This window comes from Helicoverpa zea, chromosome 6 (assembly GCF_022581195.2).
Source record: "Helicoverpa zea isolate HzStark_Cry1AcR chromosome 6, ilHelZeax1.1, whole genome shotgun sequence".
NCBI classification, from domain to species: Eukaryota; Metazoa; Arthropoda; class Insecta; order Lepidoptera; family Noctuidae; genus Helicoverpa; species Helicoverpa zea.
This window is the reverse complement of record NC_061457.1, coordinates 4,238,859-4,256,376: the sequence shown is the minus strand read 5'-3', so window position 1 is coordinate 4,256,376 and position 17,518 is coordinate 4,238,859. Positions and strand designations below refer to the sequence as shown.

The following is a 17,518-nucleotide window of genomic DNA, read 5'->3' as shown; positions in this document are numbered from 1 at the left end:
CAAAATGATTAAAATAGAAAGTATGTGGACGTAAAAATTAAAATATAAGGAAAATTTTGTTCGCTGTATGATTGCTTCGAAACTACTGCACTGATTTCAAAATTTCTTTCACTGTTGGATAGCTACACTATTTGCGGATGATATACCTAGACAATCTTATTTTGTTCCGGCAGGAAAATCTCTAGTAAGTGGGTAAAACCCCGGGAAAGAGCCATTTCGTAATAATTTAGTCCTTATCGATTTTCAAAAACGTGCTTACCTATAATATCTAGTTTTAAATAAAATACAATTTGCGATAATAGAATATTAAGTTATATCTGTCTGGCGTTTATAACACACTAAAATCAACTATTTGTGGCTAACTAATAAACTATTTGTGGCTAACTATTAATAATACTGTTGTCCTTTTCAGTCAGTTCGGAGAGCTCCAATAAATTATATCATTGATGACAATTGAACATTTATTGACTTTGATATTAATTTGAAATAGTTTAATTAGTTATCGGCGTGGATTGGAACCGATTTAATTAGACTTTCTGCATTGTTTTCGATACACATTATTAATGATTGTTTTTGTTTGACAGTATAACATTTTTTACTTTCAGTATATTAATTTTTTCAGTAAGGGTTTCAGCTTATTAGGAAATAATAAACTTAATTACGAAACCGAGTGACTAACATATGTTTTAAAAAAATGTTGGATCCTGCATTCAATCCTCTCGATGCTCTAACAAATATTTGATAATAGCGCTCTCCAAATAAATAGTATTTACCCACCTACAGCAAAGTAGGTAAGGTTACTAAGAGCCGGCTTTCCACAAGGTCATTCGAGATCATCTTCGTTATTACTTGTGCCAGGGTGATCGAGATTTTATGTACATACCTACATTTAATATGTAAGCAGCATGGATGTTAATATGAAGGCTGTATTTTACAAGTCATACCTACATTTGATAGAGTTTGACCGGGATGCAAATAAAGAGAAGATCAAAATTATGAAACAAAGTGACTAAAATAAAACAAAGATATATAGGTAATAAAAGATTAAGTAGCCAAACAGGGTAATTCTTCCTTGAATAATTTTTCTACCAAGCGGAAGAAACCTACATTATTAATCAACCCTCACCGTTACTCTATTCCAATATACGAAATAGCCAGCAAAATAAAAAATAAATATACCTCTACTAAATCGCGCCCAAACCTCGTGTCTAATGTATTATTCATTAGCGCGTTCCATTCGGATCGAAAGCGCCGAAAATGGAATATTCCGTTATGACATATTGTCGTAAAACATGGAAACATATGGTGGAAGATATCTTTAGGGATAAAAGCATCCAAAGGCACCGTCCATCCATAATGATTAATGCTATCCATCCATTCGCATCCACTCGGGGACAGAGGAAAAAACTTGATTGATGAAGAGTCGACGGGGTAATATTTTCCCACTATTTCCTCGTTCCAAATGTGGGTATTTCAGTATGTGGGTTATTGGGCTTATTTATTTGTTGAAGAGCTAAGGGTGACGCGATTTGTGCGATCAATAGGATGATGTAGCAATCTCTGAGATGACCTAGAAAGGGAAGAAAGTTGTGTAGGCGTGGAAATTGTTTCTTTTCTATATAGGTAGGCTATTGTGTGAATATTGAAGTGTTCTATTATGTAATTTGGATGCTTTTCGGATACACCTCTATTCTATTAGATACTAAGATAATGTTTACATATTGAGTTAATGTTGTTTTCATGTTGTTTGCTCTGGCAATTTGGTTGATAATTGTTGATTGTTCACAACTCATACCTCGTATATAAGCATAACAACAAAATACACCTTCTAACGTATTTAAATAAAACTTGAGAGTTAGGCATATAAAATGATCCGGTATGTACCTACATCCCAGTTTGTGCCTACATGTTTGAAACCAACCCGTGACCACAAGAGCCTCAAAATGTCGGCTAATTTTAAATTATAAACATAAAGTACATATACATATAAACTTGTTATTTGTGTAGCTATTCCGTTTTACTTCAGCGAATATGTTAATATTTCATTTCATGGGAGATGCGTGGTTAGATTGCTTTATTTAAAGCTTGCAACTGAGGTAGATTTTTTTTATGTTTGACATATATAAAAGCATGCATGAAATGAGGATATTTTAGAATTAATTGACACGTTATAAAAACTAGCTTTTTTCTGCGATTTAACCACCCGGGTCCCGGTGCACCGTTTTGTCGTAAACGGTCAAAATATTAGCCTATGTACGAAACAGTGAATTATTGTAATCTGTTCAGTAGTTTTGGAGCCTTTAGGGTGCAAACACATTTAACAAAAAATTTCCTTTTTTTTAGTATACAACGATCTTTCACATTTTTAAGTACCAAATAGACTCAAAACTTCTTAATTCCCACATTTTTCACACGGCAACTATCTGACGTCACACTAGAGATGTGCTAACAATAAGATCTAACTTTACAATAGTGTTGTCCATATCTTGTAGTAGTTGTTGACAACAACAGACCTGTTGTTATGAAACATACTCGTTTAGCAATTTTGAAGTCTTTTTTTGTAACGACGAAGTTGCTGATGGCTTGTCAATGGTTTTACGAGTGACATTGATGTTCGGTAAGAGATTTGTTAAATGTTGAATTATGCTAACAGATATTTATTACAATGACAGAAGTTTCATGTAGAACTTTTGTTTTCAGTTACTGAAAACATGATACGTGTAAGAATGATACGTCACTAGTTTCTGAGATATTTAAGGGGACCTTTTAAGCCTAGCTCCACCCAGTTGCGTTTTGTATGATTTATATTAAAATGGTTGACAAGCAGTAAAACATGAGTTTTGAATGATGCCTTAAGTTTGATGAAATTATCTTCAATCACTGTCAACATTAAGCTATATTAATTTCACTTATTACCACACCCACGCCTCAAATATGGGTTCTCAATTTCCCACAAAGAGGGGGCTTTTAAGACCACAGATAATTAAATCCGCTAATACCTTTAACCCCTTTAAAACGTGCATTTTAGGGGTAGCTGATTAATTAAAATAGATAGGGCTAGAGCCCTGCTCATCCCAAAAAGGGTGGGGCGAAGATACATGGTTCAATGTTCTGAAATAATCCGGAAATGACGGCTTAATATGGTTCCTGAAGCATGAAGGAGATTAGGCTTTGACGGCCACCCATCCAAGTGATAGCGGGATTAGGGGTAGCTTAACCATGTCAATCGACGTCTTTATGTCGTTTCACATTATATAGATATATGTTATTGTATATGTATCTGTTCTGTACACAAGGAATACTTCAATTGTACATATATATTTAGGCACATTCTTACAATTAGAAGTGTGTTAAAAGGCCTACGAAGGAACACGATGGATTTTTAGTCAGTCTGACAGTCCCTCACCGCTGCTAACCCACAGCGGGATCAGCGCCATTTGATGATATTTGCCATCGTTAAAAAAAGTCGAAGTATATTTACATAGGTATAGAGACATCAAAATTATGTGGGTTTACCCTACGTTTCTAAAATCATTATTGTTATAAGTATTGCCTACTTAATCATTTCTTTACGTTATAATAAAGAAACATTATAATTTAATGAGTTTCATTTCATAATCCTTCAAATTTCATGCATCATTATTTTCACCTGAAGTGTTTTCCGCGTTTGCATTTTAATAAGGCCCATTAAAATCCAAGTATAAACTTCCAAGGTTGCCACGAGTAAAGATAGAACAAGTAATATTAGGTAACTATTCCGATACTGACGCAAAAATAGCTACTTTTCTGTTACCGAAAAGCAATTTATTAAAGACAGATTAATGGCGTCCTACTCACCTACTAGGAATTGTTAGAAGCCTCACAAAAGTATTATCCGTACTAATGACTCGGCAAAAATAGGGCCGTGATTAACTAGATTAGTGAGATTACACGCTTTTGGCCGTCTATTCACTTGTTTCATAATAGACGGCCCTATTCAAACGCTTTGAATGTGTGATTAAAACGTTGCAGCGCCTGAAAATTCAAACTTAGAACCCCATTTTAATGATAAACACAAAACTTTGTTTGCATTCGTTAAAGTCCCATTTAAATAGCATTTCTATTTGCAAAGTATTTGCATGAATTGTCGAAGTTTAATTTTCAACGCACTTGATTTGAATAGCCTCTAAAATTATGATTATGTATAATTATGTAAATGTTATATGTCATGAGTGATGAGCGCTGTGTAAACAAGAGCATCAATGACGAAACAACAATAACGACAAGCTCCATTTCGCTTGACCACACAATAGGCAGTGTCCGTGACATTGCCGAGGTCAGCGCAGCATTGTGTGCCGAAGAAGACTATTCAGCCGTACTATAAAAATTCAAACAGTGCGCTCGCGACGACACGCCGTTACGTCACAAGGCCATGGAAATTATACAATAGTAGTAATTAATTATGGACTGTATGTGATCACAGTAAAACATGTAATGTATGAAACATAAGACCTTCATTACTAGAGGTCAAAGTAAGGTCGCCTTTGATTAGTACCGAGGCTTTAATGAAATGCAAAGTGCGTTATGAAAAAGCGTTTCTTGTCTAAGTTGGGGGAATGGGGGGATTATACGAGTTGGCGCTAGTTTAGTGGGGAGTCGGGCTGTGGGGAGTAGGCCCACTCAACCTTGAGGGTACTATTTAACTACTTGGCTGGGAATTGTTTCCTATCGTTCTGAGGTCTCTTGTTTATTTATAGAAGCGAGTTGCTGCATTGTTTGTGGGCTGTTCTTGTTAACTTTGGTTTTGTGTAGGTGCTGAAGTAATCTTATGTGCCAAGATGAGTGGAACTAAAATGGAATATCATTCAAGTAAAGCATATTTCAGACTCAGCGAAAAAATGTAAACAACAATAAACTTTTTACTGCAGCCACTCAGAATCGGCACACGCCTTATTTTTTTGCAAAACGTGCTATTATTTGCTATTGTACGCGATCGTAATGTGCAACTGTTAAGAAAATCATTGATGACGACACGCACGTGGACAACACAATGTCACGGTGTCCATTCAGCGTCACCAGGGCCGCCAACAAATCATACAAAATGCGATTGACAACGTCAGTAACGCGATACTGATATTTGAAACATTAGCACACACTTTACCAAGCAGAATACCATGATTCATACACACTTATTATTTACTACATTGCCAGATTTATGCTCTCGTCAATTTTAATTAGTTCGGATGTTTGCCAAATGAATGCGACAACCAGATGCTAGATATCGGTTCGGTAGACAATATGTTACGTTGCAATGTCGTTTTGATTTAAATATTAGGCTAGCATTATAAGCAAACTTTAGATGTAAGATTACATTGAATAGGAAGCCGATTAAGGATTTTTATAAATAGCGTAAAATTACTAGGAGGCATATCAAACAATAAAAGTTTTCGGATAATTCTAAGACCATCAAACTACTTTCAAAATACTTTTCAATCGTGTTCCCAAACTAAATAGTTGTTAGTAAAAATACTTTTAGCCCAAAAGCCAACAATTTAGAAGTAAATTATCTTCGTAATGGCAGCCCTAGATTTGGCACGCACGCATCACCGTCAACGGTGCGTGGCACGGTTTTATTTCTATTTATTTTTTCCACAACGCGACCACGGCCGGGAGGCACGACTAGTTCAGCGGAAGGTCGAGAAAAACTTTGGTCTGTGTTCGCTTGTGTGATCATGGCCAAATGACTCATTTAAAAAACATAGGGAGTTCAATGTTATTTAGGAGATATTTTTTACTAATATAGTGAAGAGGAAACATTTTTTGTTTGTTTATTTTTACCCTAAAGACTCCGAAACTACTAAACTGATTTGAAAAGTTCCTTCACTGTCTTTCCGAGTAACATAGGCTGTTTTTTTTATCTATTTTTATTCTATTATGATACAAAAAAAAAACGGCCAGTTCTTTATAATTTTTATTGATATATTACCTAAAATAAGATTTTTCCTATCTTGTTTAGTGGCTACATAACAATGTGGGCTTACTCTATTAAAGTTCTGGACAGGAACCCTAAAGTGATACCAGATTTGAAGCCGTGTGATCAGTTGTATCCAGTTTAAAGTCGGATAGGATATCTTTCTAGAATATTCTAGTGTTGATGCAACCGTGACATTGAATACATAACTACCCTGATGTTGTTACTATAAGTCTATTTAACATATATGTGTATATTTTTTTTTTATTGGTTCAGAGAGCCTTTTTCTGGGTCGATAGCGAATTAAAATTACTTACATCGATAAATCACGCATATGTTTTGAAAATTTTGGGCTGAATGAGACTCAATTTTTCATATGCATCTGTTTTTGACGTTTTAAGTGATTTGCTTTGTAGTTCGAAGCTTCAGTTATTTATGCACTTCAGTTTATTGAATAAAATTAATTGTTAAGAGTTTCGATATGCGAAATTATGCAGTAAAATTGCTAGAGAGAACCTTAGGTATATTATAATCTTTTAGTCATACATGTGTCTATATTTTGTATTTAGTAGTTTCTATCATTTTGAAAGTCATAGGCAACGCAATCAAAAATTATCTTGCTGAAAGTAGATTGAATTAGAAAATTAGCTTCGAAATGTCTAAGTTTATCATATACTCATAATAAACTGAATATGTATTACAAAACAGCAGGTTGGTAGAAGTTATCAAAGTTAAGATTAATTTATGAAAATTGGATTTTGTACTAGACGTAGGCCTTAATGAAATTCACAATTTATTCGAATATTTTATTTAACCAATCAATTATTCTGTATGTTAACAAATGAATGAGTTAAATACATTTGTGGTTAATTTATTATTTGGTGTGAAGTGATAACGTAAATTGATTTTCCAGAAATTAGCTATTTTGAACAACTTTTGATAAAACTGACGCTCAAAATAGTTTGTTCCCAGAAATTCAGTGTTCATTGTTGTAAATAAACTGTTTGTTAGTTAAAGTAAATACGCGTAGCAATTAAAACCATTGCATACCTCAGAATTGCTACTATACTAAAAAGATATAGGTATACAAGCGTATTATATTATTCCCATGATGTCTGAATCTTTGCTACTTTGACTTAATTAAAATTATTTTATTAATATGAAAGAGGTCTTTCTAATATGAGTAAACTTATAGGTGTATGTGAAATGCTGATAATTAAATATTTATGTAGGTGAATCCAGCCATATGTTAGTAACTGGTCTAATTTAGCGGATGTGCGGTGCTGCAATCATTCAATATCCTCGTTAGCCGGCTACATCTGACTACAGCTGATATTTGGACGGCACACTTTACGAGTTCTTTGCTCTCTAGTAGATCAGACCTTGAGGATTTGTTAGTTTTCAGCTATAGTAATGTTGTAAGGATGAAGAGTTTGTTTCTTTGGTTGAGCTTAGCTCAGGGGCTGGTCTTAGTTGGACAATTCTTTCAGTGGTATAGGTATGTCACTTATTTATTAAGGAAGGCAGGTAATTCGTCTATTTGCTGTCGGACGCGGATGATACCGCTTGATTCTTGACCGTGGAGTCATAAGTAAAAGTATGGCTTAGTTAAAGTCTATCAAATGGATTACAAAATAGGTTATCAACTCGCAAGAGAAAAAGGTTGACAAAGTGCTTTAAGAAAAGTTGCGTGCCCCATGTACTTTGCTTGATCCGTTTTGGCGGGGCTCCCATACCCTTTAATACTAGGTCTTATTTGATTCGAAGGTACTTATATACTTATATGAAGACGAGTATATCAGACAGCTGATATTTGAGCGATGGACTTTATGAGTTTCTTGCTGTTCATCGTTAGTATTGCTGAGGCCTTGACGATGTGTTATTAGTGTCATAAAAAGTCTGTCTGTAGTGTAGTAGGTACGGTTGAAATGATATTAATTTGATTTTTACTACAGGTACCTAAGTGTCAATGTGTATTAATTCATTTTGCCTCATTTTCTGTAATCATTAAATATATATGCATAAAATTCGCCGTACCTACCATATATTCCTTTCTCATGTAGGAAAGTCATTCTCAATTTTCACTCTACCGCTTCTAAAACACGCTAACCCCATCTTCAACAGTGTCACAACCACAAGTCAATAGTAGTCTAGGTAAGCGTTTGCATTGAACCATCTGTCCCAATAATAGTTAGCAATTGGCTTTACACGGCAAATGAGCTGTAAAACCAACTCCTGGACTGTGTGCTTACGTCACTATTGTTTGTGCACCTGGCACAGTGAAAACTGTTGTTTTGAACTTTGAAAATGGAATGTGGATTCATTTGTTTTTAAATCCATACGGTTCTTGCCTTATTTACAACAGAAATAATTAGAGACTTACAAGATACAAAATATATATATATATATATATATATACGTCTATATGTATGTATACGTCTTACCTATATATATATATATATTTATATATATATATAGGTAAGACGTATTTACATTAGAAATAATTACATGTACTTTTATATAAGGCTTTATAGACAATCAAGTTACTATACATCTTATCTTTATTTAGTAATTTAGTGTGATTATTCGTTAAAATCGAAACCTATTTTAGGTACAAGACAATATGCTCAAAAAATACTTTATTTCTTTTTAATTATACGAAACAATAGATCTAAAATTATATTGTAATTACATATATATTAACATGGTATAATAACAATGGGAATTAGTACACTAAATAAAAATACTAATGTAGTTTTAATGAGTCAAATGTAGCATTGATTTTAGTTTAAATGAAGTTAACCCTATAGTACTTAGGTGGTTCTAAATTGACCTTAAATCGAGGTCATAAAAATTATAGTAGTTATATAATGTAGGTAAAATAATTTTCGTTTTGTTATGTAGTGTTATTACTATAGTTATTATTCAAGGAAGTAGATACAAACTGAACATAATCGAAATACTTACAATGACGAAATATTGCATAGAATTTTGAACGTCTGCCAGTTTCGTGTAATACTAGCGAATGTATTATAGATTTGGCATAAAAATTTCGCTGTGACCTAAATAGAAATGGGTGAACACTTTCAAGCAATAATTTTGTGAAATTATATCAAAATGTATGCTTGGACTGCGTAGCTTTTTTCTTATTTTACACTTCTGACCCGACTACCTATGTATATACGAAGCAAATATTATTTTACTGGTATCTTTAGGGATTTTATTCCAATAGTCTCGTGCATTAACTACTGTATAGAAAGAAATAATAATAAAAAGCTAAGGTTATTAAGTTAAAGGTATCCAGACGGAATTAGAATCGTGGGTGGTACCACAAAAAATAAGAGGCAAGAGGAAATAGCTTTTGTAGGATCTCGTTAAATTTGGTAACATAAAAGAAAAATATGACTGAAATATAACACAATACAGTAAGGAGTAGGGAAATTAATTTCAAGATCTCGGTGAGAGTTAAATACAGCATGTATTTATCTGTTTTATATAACACTAGCTTCTGCCAGCGGTTTCACCCGCATCCCGTGGGAACCTCTGCACGAACCCGGATAAAAAGTAGCCTATAGCCTTCCTCGATAAATGGGCTATCGAACACCGAAAGAATTGTTCAAATCGGACCAGTAGTTATTGAGATTAGAGCGTTCAAACAAACAAATAAACAAACAAACTCTTCAGCTTTATAATATTAGTATAGATTACAAAGCTGAAGACTTTGTGTATATGAAGGCGCTTCCAGGAGTAAGGTCGGTTTCAAAAACTATTATAAGATCGGTTTCAAAAACTATTTCATTGCTTTACTTTTCTTTGTCGAATAAATAGGATTATATTAGTATACCTAACTGTCTAACAAAATAATGAAAACATGACTAACTAATGCGCAGGTTATTCAGAATATTGGTATATTAATCGAACTTTGACATTTCATATATTTGACCCTAATTAGGCTCACATGTACAAGATAGGTACATACTCTTAATATTACCTAGAAATACCACTAATTAATACCAAAGCAAATAAGAATCTATTAATACGCTCCAACCGTGAGAGATAAATATTTGCAAACAAGACTTGTTTGTATGGAAAATAGACTATTATTAGATTTAAAGGACAAATTGCGTTATTAACGGAAAATGGATTGTCATGTTTTTTATTGTTACCTTGTCTTTTCATGGAAGAAGTTTTAACTGATTGTTAAGAAAAATACTGGTTTGTTACGTGTGTAAATGTGTGTTTATTTTTTATTCAGATTATATAAGTACTTGTGCGGTTTTAAACTTCGAATTGCTAATAATTCGAACAGTTTTGGGTATATCACATGTGAACGATTCTCTGATTTTCAATTTAGTAGGCATACACCATTTTCCGTTTTAGGTATCAAACAGGCATTTGGTGCGAATTTCCTAGACTAAGTACATTAATCCCCGCACATTATACGTCCTAGTGCTTCCTAAAGCACCTAATAGAGGTGAAATAGAGTAGGCTAAAGTAATATACTTAAGTAAACAGCTTAGTTTAACAACTTTTATTAGCGTCGGGACTTAATATCATGCGCACTGCCTACATAATGTGGATTAATGATCGACCGAACGGCGGTTGAAATATACCCATATAAGTGTTAGCAGCAAGTAAATTTATTTTAAATTAGATCATAAATTTAAATGTACATTTTTTAATTTAATCTATAAATAATGTGCTGAAAAATACATTTTCGCACACAAATGTCCATAACTGCGAATTTATTCGAAAACGTGTTCGTAAATGCGAAACGCATTTTTACGCATAATTCATACGTAATTTAGTATTGATTTTTATTTGTTAACTTGAGTGTATTCATGATTCTGTAATGGTGAGTAATTCTTACGCATTGGTTTGAAGTTTTTTTTTTTTACGATTGTTATGTAAATGTGCGTATTATCTTTATCTTTTCATCAATCTTTTGTTAGCCGCTATTTGTTCTGTTGACAGCAAACAGAGAGGCAATTAGTCTGCGTAAGATGACAGGTTAGAATAACCAGCTTGTTAACTTTAAGCCATTATTTAAGATATTTGAAACTATGGAATTTTAAAAAATAAATTCGAGTTTTTTCAACACCATAATTATACACAATTATATTTATGTATGGAAAATATATTAGAATATCTCAGAGTTTTCGTAATGAAATCTGTACATGTCTTATAACGATACCTAATATGAAACACATTACAAATATTTGACGTCTCAAAATGAGACATAGATATAACATTGAATTAACAATTTAATTCCAGATTACAATGAAATTCTAATTCTATAATAGGCTTCAGACTCAAAATAGTTTCTCTATAACAGTCAAGTATCCACCATATTTTGGCCCAAGACATTACTTATTAAAGCCTTTATACCGTTTGAAGCGAATTAAATTGAGCAAATATTCTCAAGGACCTCTTTCGAAATATATTTACCAACATAAATCTAAATAAACGCAAATGTAATTTCTACGCACACTATATTTCAAACTAAAAATATGATGTCATATATCAAAAGTAAATTCTGTTAGGCATTATAAAAAACTTTTAAAAACTATGTATTACATAATAGAAAAGTCTCGTGATTCGTCTCTAGTTTGGCAGTGTCATATCTTTCATATTATGTCAGACTTGGCTCTTTCTCACTAGCCAAGTATTCATTATTTAGTACTAAGTGCTTTCAACTACTCCAAATGAAATTAATTTTATAAAGCGTAATTTATGTTTAAAGTTCACTAGATAACGCCGTTCCATATTAATTACTTTTTCATTCTAAAGGGGTCCCGAGCTAGTAATGCTTTCGTGATATTTATGCCTAATTCGAAATACTTTAGTTTTATGAATATTTATTTGGCTGAGGTAAATTGGATTGCGAATATATTAATGAATTAAGCTTGCATTTAAAACAGAATCGACCACTTATCATAGAACACTTGACAACAATAAAAAAACACCCACCTAATCAGAATTTCATTGAGTAAATAGTCATATTGCGTGTGTATCTCTCCATCTAGAACGTGTATATTAGAGGCACTTCCAACTACGTTATTTTGGTCACGTAATATTTTGTAACGATCAAAAAACAATTTCTTATGACCGTCGCAGGAAAATGGAGGCACGAATGCTCCAATAATCTGCTTAAAAGGTCGCTTTTCAAATAGGCCACCGAAACATATTTATGTTCAATTACTGTACGGTTTCTTTACGTATTACTTTCGCTACGACATGCAGGTAAATAAACTGTGTGCCAAAGAAAATGAACGTTAGAAGGAAAACAAAAACTCGTACGTAAGGAAAAGGCCTCCAATATCGTGATTGCGTGACCTGCCGAGGTAAAACGAAGGTGGTATAAATTAGGCCAGCGCGCACTGAACTGTCATAGAAACTACATGTCATCGGGAGGGTTAACTTAACCTTGTCTCTTCAAGGTTACAACACGCAAGGAAAACCAAATTTAAATCTCAAATGTACAGACAAAGTTGATTCGACAAAACTAATTAATATCTTTGGGGGAGTGATAAAACTTTTTCAATTATTTTCAAGAAACATTTATGAGAATAACTCTATTATCGAAGTTTTGCTTTGCTAACCCTATAAATGAGTTGGGGTTATATCAGAAATTGAAATTAGGTACGTCTAGTAAATTATCTTGTGTGGATTTTGATCGTCATTGTATTGGTTCGTAATGTAGGCCCGAATCGCGGCCATGTCCCAAATATTTTCAGATATATTTTTTCTCCCGCATCGCTTTTGCTCTAACGACATCATTATGTAGATTTTGGTCTATGTATCTACCGTTATCATACCCATCAGATGCAAAGGTCGCTTATTCATTGAATTTGAAAATGAAATCCGTCTGGGATCTGAAGACGTTCTTTATTCTTTGAATCCTGGTAGTGACAACTTTACTAGATAATTATCTAGAACGGTGACGATCTATTTTTGTCTGGAATTAAACGGTTATAATTATAGGCTATTGTTCTCCTGCTACTGGAAGATGAGAGGTATTAAATAAAAGCCATTTTAGGTTGACAATTAAACAAAGATATTGTAGTTATTTTTGACGCATTTACCAGTGACGCAAATACAACCTTATTTTGGACACAATAAGCAAGAATTTAAGCAAATCGAAAACAATATTTGTTTTGAGGCTTCAGGTAATTGAAAATATGAAAAAAAAAATACAGAATTATGACGCGCCGTCCGTAACGAATGTGCCTTTCACGGTAAATCGGTTATGTTCGAAAGGTTCAAGTTGAATTCTTATGGCGAATTAATTTACTTACACGTGTTTTTATAATTAGCTGTTAGTACTCACTGATGGGCATTAACGATAATTAATTCGATTTTAGATTAAAATGATTCCTACGTGATTTTAGTTAATTAAATTTTAATGTATAATTTGACGTTCATTCCCTTCAAGTTATTGAAGGAAGTAGGAAGCAGAAACAATTGAATATAGGTAGGTACAATAACGTAATCAAGACCAAACTTTATCACCACAGTATAGAATCTATTTTTAAATGAACCATTTCCAAATTTGGCTGGTAGCACGCCAGTGAATCTGGCAGCCCCTATATAGATGGTATCGGGCGTTTTTTTCTGGCATTTTGGCGTTGCCATCGGTCCGATGATGCCAGATGATTCGTGACGGTACCTTGACATTATTAATTACGTTGCTAGTTCATTGAAGTGGCGTATGATATGTATGTATTGTGATTGAACTCGTAGTGTCAGTTTACTAGTTTACTAATTAGTGAGTAATATAGAAGAAATAAGGGCTGCAAAGTTGGTATACCTTATGAAAATAGGTGTAAAGTTTTATTGTGACTCAGTAAAATGATAGCTTTGAACGTATCACGGAAGAATAGAACGATTTATTTACACTTACACTTTTTTTGTTAAGTGATGAAACACTTTTTTTTTTTTGTTTCACTAAGATGTCTGTTATCTACTTGAAAAAAAAAAAACGGAAAAATAAAAATGTTTGAAAAAAAAACATTTTTAAACTTCTGTTTTTCAGGCCTATCTATAACTAAATCATAGTTAGGGATTTTCAGTCGAAGCCATGCCGATTCCATGTAACAATTTAAGGAAATCTAATAAATAAACAGCTGTTTATGGTGGAGTATCACGCTAAAGTCTAGTATTTATTTAAATCAAGGTTACATTAAAATATGTATAATTTATTTCATGAAGTCTTATAACTATGGCTAGTCAGAAATGATTTGAAACTATGTTGCCCAGACAGGGACTCCAAATCTAAGTGCTACTACATCGAAATCTACAGTATCAAAACTATAAATTAAAAGTATTCGATACTTATTGCCCATCGAACTCTTTAAAATTGTATCTGCAATAAATAAGTTTTATTTAACCGAAGCAGAATTATCGGTAAAACAAATGAACCTAGAAATGTATTAATTAGTCACGCGATAAAAATATTAAACCGACTTATTTACTAGTTTCTAATTGTAAAACAATTAACATTTTATTCTTTTTGAATCTTGCCAAAACAATTACGTCAAAATCTCTAAATGTTCCTAAGGGCTTGTTGCTAAGTTTCTGTTACCAACTGTTGACAGTTTTCCACCAATCACGTGCCAGAGTTTACAGAACGTTATTAAATAGAACCGTTTGATTGGTCGATTGTTACATAACGGTGTGACGTATGATTTGTTGTTCCACTACAATGACTTTATTTACTTTTCCATTTGAATCGGTTTGGTTTGTTAATTCGGGGGTTTTTAAGAAAAATATAATTGGATGCAACTCTTTCAATGAAGAAATGATATAAATAAATACGTGTTGTATACGTGTGCTTGTAGTTAACGATTAAACGATTAGATTATTTTTGTTCCTTTGTGTACTTTCTTAAGATTTTAGTAAAATATTCCTAGTAATCCTCACTAATATATAAAAGCGAAAGTAACACTGTTTGTCTGTCTGCCACGCGAAGGCATACAGATTGTCTAGAATTTGAGAAGTAGTTCTCTCGGCATACCTATATGCGGAACCGCGGGGAGCAGTTAGTGACAATTGAGTTTTAGATATTGAGGTTTACGACGATGGAATTATATTACGTCGCCTAATTTCCGAGGGATGGATGTTAACGTTACTTTCTCGCCAAAATATTACGTTACATTAGGAGCTAGAATTCCAGTTACAACTTTAAATAATATTAATTTCTGAAACCCTAAACTTCTACCAGAATAAAGCGCAATTTTCACCAAAACTCTTGGGAATACAGCTGAGTATTTACATAAAATGAATATGCATATTTTTCAGTACATTTTTTGCGCTCGCGTCTAGTTTACGCGATAAGGAATCCAATAGGAAACGGCTATGAGATTGGTTAAAAGCAATTTGTTTGTCGTAAAGTATACAGGCCATAAAATTTGCGAACCTATAATGAAGTAGATAGTACCTACACACGAGTATCGACGTCATAGATTCATTTTTTTTTGTATGAAAAACTGCTATAGTTGTTTATTCAGATTTTGAGATTCTGCTTTAAACTCTCTTTATATTCTTACGATGGTTTTTCACAGTCTTAGGTATATTATACAGTTTGTTTTTGATTAAAAAATATAGGAACTCATTATATTTCTGATTTTTACGGATATCTACCAAAGTTTGTTGGTATTTAACGATCGGTTTTTCGATAAAAATTTGAACACTTGTAAGCAATGAAAATATCACGTAAATGCTTATCGGGATACACAGGCAGATATCGATGGATCACTTTAGATTTCTGATAGTTATCTATTGCAATATAACATATATTGCACTTACGTTAAGGAAAAAATACTTTCACTTTTGGATTTTTCGTGATTTGTAATTTTATACGTAGGTGTTGTGTATCATATTGTATGGATTTGTGACACCTTTGCTCCAATTCAAAAAGTTAATCTAGTTATTACTTATTAATAATATCGTCGACTTTGCTCTTTAAATAGTCATGAACTGTTATGATGTAATGAACACAAACATTCGCACATCGCTTGAATGAATCCCTGTCTGAACCATTGCCAGATCGCGTATCAAGCGGTCAGATTTAGTGCCACTCTGTAGGTCATGATCACCCTCACGACCACATCACTATCACCTGGCCCTACTCGTAACTACTCCAAGAACACCACTTCGTAGGTAAATATATCACCTCCGTCATACACTGCACTGCTCCAGCATTCTACTTACTTCACCACGACTCTCGTCACACAATAACAAGTAAAACGTAATGCTCGTTGTCAACCACACCACAGCCTTGGTATTAACGTTATCGCATTACTTATTCTAAGCACGCGCCCACCACCGTAGAGCCGTGAAAACGATTCGTTTTCCTCTCGAACCAACCGCTTGATAACAGATAACATTGCATACGATCTAAACAATCGATCATAACATCAACGTAAACTGTAGATCGAGCGTATACGCGGACGCAAACAAACCCGGCCTTGAACGCTAAGCAGATCGCCTGAAAATACTCGGCGCGTGGAAATAGCCGCGGTGAAAATACGAGCACGTGATGCGTACGTACCTCGCGAACTCTTCTATGGAGAAAATCGATGGTGCTTGCCACTCGGCGACCGGCGGCCGACTGAGCCACTGTGTCAGCGGAACGCGCCCCACCCGAGCCTCCGCCCGCCTGACTCGCTATCACAGTTTACTATTAAAAAAAAACTTTCACCGTTTTCGCACTTTACAAAAATACGGATGCAACACTTAAAATATTTTAATCAGGCGGCGTCTGTGAGGTTGTGTGTTTGTTCGCGATCATCCGAGGTGTCGGGTCGCGGCCGGCGCGTGCTTTCAGCTCGGAGTGGGGCGTTGGACTGATCGGAGCAGGCAGCCAGCGAGCCGACGAGGTGCCTCCCTGCCCCCGCCGTGACGTCGGCTACAGCCCGCGATGGTGGAAATTAGCAGCTTCCCGAGCGAGGGTCGTTGGATGTAGGTCACGGGGACTGGGCTGCACTTGCCCACTCTACCGTGCTGATACACTTGACAAGTTTAAGGACATAACTAGTCGTGATTAGGCGCCCGATGCATACTTACAATACTATATCCGTTGCTTGAAATACCCGCTACGTATACTACGTATTCTCGTAGCACGGTTATCGTAGGCGCTCGCCCGTACTTTAGTGCCGATATGAAGTTCATAAAGAAAAAATAACTGTTGTGTTCGTCCTTCGATAGGGAGGCGACACGTTTCCTTATTGAGATATGCGAATTGGAAAAGTTTTGCGCCTGTTTTTTTTCGTAGTAACTTTGTTAGCATCGGAACGAAATTAAATTTCTTTGGGTATCCACAATGTAGCTGAGGTGAAGTACTATAGAATTTATAAGATATTTTCTTGTTAGAATATTTGTAGTTATCTATTGAGATAGGGACATAATTTACATAGTAGCACGAACTTCCTTAAAGTGGCGCCGAAGCGATAATCAAATTGTGTGGGTGCCGGGCTGCGTCCATCGCGAGCGTGATTGTTCGTTAACTGAATAACAACTAATAGTTGAGAGAGTCACGACTATCAGATTGATCCCATAGAGAATATT

The 17,518-nt window shown here is 34.4% G+C and overlaps 1 protein-coding gene across 1 annotated transcript in view; it reads right to left on the bottom strand.

The window, feature by feature from the left end:
• LOC124631550 (protein Tob1) overlaps positions 1-16,818 on the bottom strand; it is a 42,019-nt gene extending 25,201 nt beyond the window's left edge. The window contains exon 1 of the mRNA XM_047166008.1: positions 16,503-16,818. The gene's annotated coding sequence lies outside the window, so the exon portion shown is untranslated. The remainder of the gene's footprint in view (positions 1-16,502) is intronic.
• Positions 16,819-17,518: the final 700 nt, after the last annotated feature.